Below are 7308 nucleotides of genomic sequence, written 5' to 3'. Positions count from 1 at the left end.
CATCCCAGTACCGTTTCAAAGACAATTGAAGGAAACGGTGACATCTTTGTTTCATTTAATTTTTCATTACTCTTCGCATGGCTTGGTGGAAATATATTGACTCATTCTTCAGATATTTTTTCTCTGGTAATAAGAAGTTTTTGAGGAATTTAATAATAGGCTTGTGGCTGTTTAAAAAATAAACATATAATAACACCAGTCTCTTTCATAAAATTGCACTTTATAAATAAGACACTAATTACTACACCGTAAAAAGTCTAATATAGCGGTTGATTTTCGTTATCAAATGCATATATAAACTGTGACTTTTATATTTACTACACCATAAATATTGGCATTGCATTAGGTCATAGGCAATGGTTTGTATTCAATTAGTAAACAGTAAAAGTAATCGCTGCATTAATAACCCAAATACAACAAATTGGGTGTGATCTAAGCCAATGGTTTGTTTAGTGATATATTTTTATATTTTAATCCCCAATGCAATCGTTTAAATTACTAAAAGCAACGATTATCAGAAATATTAGACAACTATTTGCACTAATTTAAGTAATGGATTATTTTGTTTTTAAGCGATGATTATTTAACTAAGGTAGTAGTTATTAAGAACATTAGAAAACCGTTTTAAATGTTTTAAGTAACAAATTGTGTTATTTTTAAATGATAACTATTTAGCTAATATAAAGGTTTATAATAATGCAAAGACAATGATTTTAATAGTTAAAACAATAATGGTATATTTTTGTTATATCGATGGTAAGTATTAATACAACGGTTTTGTTTTGTTTTTTTGCTTAATTTTAAATAAACAATAAATGCCTAAAGAAATTAAAATAGATAATCAAACAAGAAATAGAAGAATAAAAAACAAAGTCATATATTACAACAAAAAAATTTTTAATTCAAAGTTAAAAAACCAAATTTGTATAATAAATACTCAACATAAACAATTTTAACACACCTCATCATATTCCAATAAGATAATTTATGTTTTCGATGAAATATATCCTCAAAAGCCTGTTAAATCACAAGCCTTACCAGCAATCATAAAGTAAAATGCTCACTCTTCTTTCTACCTATAATCTACCTACTAAAAAGAATTCCTTAAAGATATTCATACTATCTGCTTACTCTTTTTACCTGTAATCTACTTTAAGCCTATTTTTGTTACAGATGTTCAATTTCTGTAAAATGACTATAAATTGCTCTAGATGCTTCTTGGACTGCATGGTTATTTAAGTGACAATTCTTTTCACAGCCTTCTTTTGAATTACCTGTTAGACTGGGTAATCAGACCTTGATTTTATCCTCAGCGTTTTGGCCCAGAAGAATTGGAAAAACTGAGGCCAATTATTAATTGCTGCAGTCAGGATCATTAAGTTTCTGATTACTGTTGCATGTCAATTATTTTTTGAAGATGTAAATCTGTTTAGTGGTTTCAGTGAAGGACACATTAGATTTGAGGAATTTTCCCGATTCCCATGTCACCACGTGCATCTCAGTTAGAAGTTCCTAATTTTTCGTTTTGGTACTGCCTTTACTGTTCGGAGACTTTGGTAATCAATTATGGAAACTAGTGATTCTAATTCTGACAGGGTTTTTGATTTTTTGACTTGGACAATCTAGAAACTTTTAATATGCAATATTTTGATGGGAAATTATAAAAAATGGGCAAAAATAAGGAGGTTCAAGTAAAATTATCTAAAAAATTCAGATTAAAGTAAAAATGTCTAACTTTTGTAAAATATCAAAACTGCCCATATATAAACACAACAAATTCCCTTTGTCCCCATTGTAAGTTTATTGTTCAGAAATAGGGGAAAATTCGAAATTTTTCCCTGTCCCACTGTCGGCCTGATTTTTGACGATTTTCGTCGTTTTTGACCACCGAAAATTGCACAAAACACTAACATATCTTTCGTCATCTTGTTTGAATCAAGTTATTGTTCATATTATTGAGATTTAAGTGAGATTTTGCGGTTTGAAACTTTAGGGTTTCGATTTTGAACAATGCTTAAAATGTTTTGATTCTTGGTTGATTTCGTTGAATTGTTTGAGGGTTTTGTGTTATAGCCAATGTAGATTTGATTTGTGTTGAAATTGGAGGCCAAAACGACGAATTTTGACGGGAAATCCCTTTCAAAATGTTCGGTAGTCCGACAATAGGAACAATGTTTCCCACTGTCGGACGATTTCTCCTACTGTTGAAAGTGGGTTAGGGGGCTTAATTAGTGTTTTCAAAATATTGGAGAGCTGTGTGAGAGTCCTCATTCCACTGTGGACGTTTTTGAAATTAGCCACGTGACAGTAGGCTATTACGACGCTGTCGTGGGATGGGGGGAAATTTAACGTTTTCAAAATTTTAAGGGGAAGGGGAACAGGGGGAGATCTACGGGGGTCCATCTGAAATTTTACACTGAACAGTGGGCAGGGCTTGAAAACCGTGGGTTGGGTGGAAATTAACTTTTTTAAAACTATAAGGTTTATATGAGACCGACTTTGAACGGCCATAACTTTTGATCCGGGAGGAGTTACGGGGCCTGTGATATATCAACGTGAAGCTTGTTTTGAGCTCTATAACGACAACTAGCTTTGCTGGTTGCACCGAATTTGGAGGCCAAAATAAAATTATTTCAATATGTATTATGCAGTTTTATTATTTTATCAAATTTAAGATTTTCGGTTTTTATGATTTTGAGTTTGTTTGTGACCGGACTAGACTTTTTTCATATGACATTTTCAAATTTAATATTTGTAATTATGATGTGCTTTTCTAGACATGTTTTATGATGTAATTACGAAATTTTTGATCAATTTTTTGGTTTTATCATTCATAAGCTATTTGAATGTGTAGTTTTATAAATTTAGATCTGTTTTTTAGATTTTCGAGTAATTTTTTTATTATTGACATTCTAAGGTATTTCAATATATCTATTTATTTATAACTTGTTATTTTCAATATAGTTTTCACAAATTGATTTTTTCGATTCGAATTTAGAAATAAGAATTTCTTCTTTCCGAATGAACCTGTAGTAATTAATATTAAATAAAAATGAGAGTGAAAGTAAGTATTTAAGTGATATAAAAAATGCATGTAATGAGAGTGAGAGTGAGGGGGTGATGTACTTTATGTGCAAATGTGTATGATGTACTTTATTTAATTTTCTTTTTTATTGTTTTCTATTTCTTTACTATCAAACGTTAGATGAAATAAAGAAATACTCAAACAACTCATTCTAACAAATATAAAATGAAGAAATAATTTGTACTAAAGTTATTATATCACATATCATTACAATTACACATTTGAAATAACAATAAAAATATATCGGTTACATGTAACTGAAGTATAATAATGATGAATCATATAACTAACAAAACTGATTCCACTGAATGTCAAGATCTTGTCTTTTTGTCTTTTTTAGATAAACGCTATGGGGCAGAGGTCAGCACGGGTATTGGGCTTTTACATTGGGTTTGTACGTGTCCATGGCAACGGCTACAAATCCTCGGTGTCACATTTTCTCTCTGTGAAGGACATCGATTTCTGTTAGAGGGATGACCCCGACGACGACTATTGAGGAGGGGGAACAAAATAACCATTCCTTCTAGTGAATGCAACCAATCAGATTGATTTCCAAGAGGATTGACAAGTTCTTGATATATTGCACAGTAGATATCGATCTGAAAAAATGGATGGACCCATGCATTGACTTTCGTGAGCCTCATATGTCGTGCAACGGTGATGACATGCTTACACGGAATACGTGAAATGGTGATCCTGTCTAGACACAACAATTTTTTTGTTTTTTTTTCAAATTTTAATGGGTGTGCTACAGTTTTGTACTGGGTCGGGCTGGTACACATCTAACCTAATTTTTCAATCTCTCTCTACATTTTCTTTCAATCCTTTTCTACATTTTTTTTTCATTCAATATTTCTATTTCAATCTCAATTTCTCTCTACATTTTCTTTACTCAATTTTTGTGTTTGGTTTTTTAATTAAAAATATAAAATTAAAAAAATAATTATTAAAATTTACTAATATAAATTTTTTTTAAATTAATACAACTGAATGTCGTAAATTATAGGTCGATTTTCCAAATCAAATTTTATTTATATTTTCAAATAATGTAAAATTATTTTTTATTACTAATTGTTATCTCTAATTAAAAGGAAACTCTTTTTTATAGGTGATGTCGCGTTGAACTTATTTTCTCTAACTAGATTTTCTTGGCTTACTCCGACGCTTAAAATTTGAGACAATTGTTGATTGTACATTATACCAACAAGAATTGATAAACTCATGTGCATACCCCTGAATACTGCAGTTTCATAATTTTTGTTATACCTGTTACTTACACCATTCCCTCAATGTTTATTAATAATATAGTTTCTTTTTTGTTTTTCTAATTTTGTTCATTATTATTTCTATTTAAAATATTTTAATAATTAAAAAACTTAATTTGCTCTAAACAGAAAATGTGTGCAAGCGATTGGGACGACTTCTCTTTGTAGACTCAATTGACCAGGAACAAGCGCAATATAAACACTATAAGAGAAACAATGTATTTATTATAGTCTTTGCATTAAATCCATTCACAGTTAATTGAATTTACAAAAGTGAAGTTGTCCCAATTGTTTAAACACCTTTTTTGTTTAAAACATATTAAATTTTTTTATTATATTTTTTAAAAAACTAATAATTAACAAAATTATAAAAACAAAAAAAAAAACTAAGTTGTTAATTGATAATAACACAATGGTTGCAATAGTGTATGAAAAATAGTTGTCCCGGCTCAAACGTTAGGTAAGCCAAGAAGACATAGTTAGAGAAAACAAGTCCATCACAACGTCACCAATAAAATAAAAATTTTTTTTAATTAGATATGACAATTAGTAATAAAAAATGATTTTATATCATTTGTTAATATAAAAAAAATGTTATTTGGAGGATTGACTTGCAATTTATAGTCTTTAGTTATATTAATTTGGAAAGAAATTTATATTAGTAAATTTAAATAATTATTTTTTTTAAATTTATTTTTTTATTAATATAATTAATGGCCAAACCGCCTAGCATCATATAGGGCCATGCCATAGGCTTCACATGATGTGTAGGCTGGCCTGACACTAAGACCCATTATCATGTGGGTCTTGGGCCTGACATGATTTATTGTCGTGTCTAATCTTGTTGCATGAATCATGTGATTTTTGGTTTTATTGCTTGTTCTTTCCTTATCAACTTAGCATTCCTACATGTTTGAAATTCAATCTTTGGCTATAACCATTTGAAAGCTCACATGTTAAAATTTTGGTTTCATGTTTATCAACTTCTACAGAAGCATAACAAAGTGGACTTCGTCTCTAGATGAAGACGTGGTATTCATCTCTAGATGAAGAGAAGAAGACGATTCATCTTCTTTCAATGATGAAGATCATTTTGCTATGGTTTTCGGTATCGACAAGGAGAGGGAGAGGCAAGCCAGCTGGTGAAGACACCAGAAAATAGATGGAAGAAAGATAAAGAAACCTTAGAGAGGGAAATGTAATATTTCAAAATTTAATTTAGAGGGAAAATAAATAACATTATATTATTTTTAATATATTTTCACCTAAAAAAATAATTTTACCTCTGAAACTTAGCTGGTTCAGTTAGTTTTAACTACCCACAGGTGGGTGTTTAAGTTTTTAATACTTAAAGGGTATTGATTTGGGAATGCAACAAGCTTTGGGTGGGAATAATCCTTTGGCCTTAATTCAAAGTTGAACATATAAAAATTTATTTTAGCTTCATTGGCGGACCCACTTATATTTGATTTTTACTTCTTAAATGGTGAAGAATTGATCATCTCCTATTTGCCGTTTGGTGAGTTGTATTGGATTGTTTTTTTCTTCTTTGACTGTATTGGAGTGACTTTTTCGTCCCCACCACCAGTTTACTCTCATGGTCTCCCCCATCTCCATGCACCATGTGTTGAATATTCTCCAAATTGTAGAATATCCATCAGAGAAAATCTCATCATCAACAATAAACGCACTCCTTAATTAAAATCCAAATAAACTCAAAATAAAAACCTCTACCACAACATAACAAAGTTGTAAAAAAACAAAAAGAATCTTTTCAGATCTTTTGTTAACGACCTCTGGTCATCTCTTCCCATGGTCAGTCTTGCTAGATGCATTAGCGTTCCTCATGCTTCTACTTCTAAGACTTATTTGTCATATAAACTTTTGCTTTCTTTTGTTTTTATGAAATTTTGAATTAATGAGCAATGGTTTGATGGGTTACAGTTGTTTATGGCAATGGTTAGGGTTCTAGAATTTCAAATGCATGGATTGAATTATAAATTTTAAATTTGTAAAATGATCATAAAATTGTGTTTAAAATGCTAAGATGAGACCTGGAAAGTGTTGTTCTTTTTTTTTTAAAAAAAAATTTTTTGTATTAAATTACTATGTTGCCCTTGTAACATTAATTTATTTAACTGAGTTTGTTTTAGAAGAAAAATATAATTAAAAAAATTATCTTTAGGCTAAAACTTGGGTGGGATTATGTCAATCACTCAATTTAAGTATGATTATTTAAATAAAACTTTAATTATACAAAAATCTAAAAAATTAAATATATGAAAGTTAAATTTTTAATTAAATTTTAATAATTAAAAAAAATTCAAAATAATTGCCAATGTCAATGATTTATGGAGTTGTCTTTGATAAAGCATTTGATAACATTGCTAACATTGTGCAAGTATCACATACTTATATTAAATATCATTTAATCTCTCGCTTTTACTTGATCATATCATGCATGACTCGTATATTAGATCCTAACCATGCATGGAGGAAATTTTTTATAAACAACTGGATTTAACTATTAATTGATTATGACCCTATTCAATCATAATAAAATTCACACAACTCATAAAAAATGTGATCAATTCAATCTATTTTACAAATTAAACTTAGAACTGCATAAATTCAATTGCACACTTACGACATCTTCATTTTTAATGTAACGTAAGTAAATCTATACACTTCTTGAGTGGTAAAATAAAGATGAACATTTATCAACTTTTTTGCTATTTTTTTTGTGAAAAACTAAGTAGACTGCTTGAGATCAATGACTATAAGATGGTATATACGATGACTGTTTTATATAGAGGGAGTATATGGATTTTGAAATATGTTGAACTGAATAAAAGACAATTTTTATAAAAGAAGATAATTTCATCCAGCATTCATCTTTTGACTACAAAAAAAATATGCCAATTGATTTTGAGATTATTGTTATATAAACACATTAAA

The sequence above is a fragment of the Mangifera indica genome, chromosome 10 (genome assembly GCF_011075055.1).
Source record: "Mangifera indica cultivar Alphonso chromosome 10, CATAS_Mindica_2.1, whole genome shotgun sequence".
Classification (NCBI taxonomy): domain Eukaryota; kingdom Viridiplantae; phylum Streptophyta; class Magnoliopsida; order Sapindales; family Anacardiaceae; genus Mangifera; species Mangifera indica.
This window is presented reverse-complemented; position numbering follows the sequence as displayed.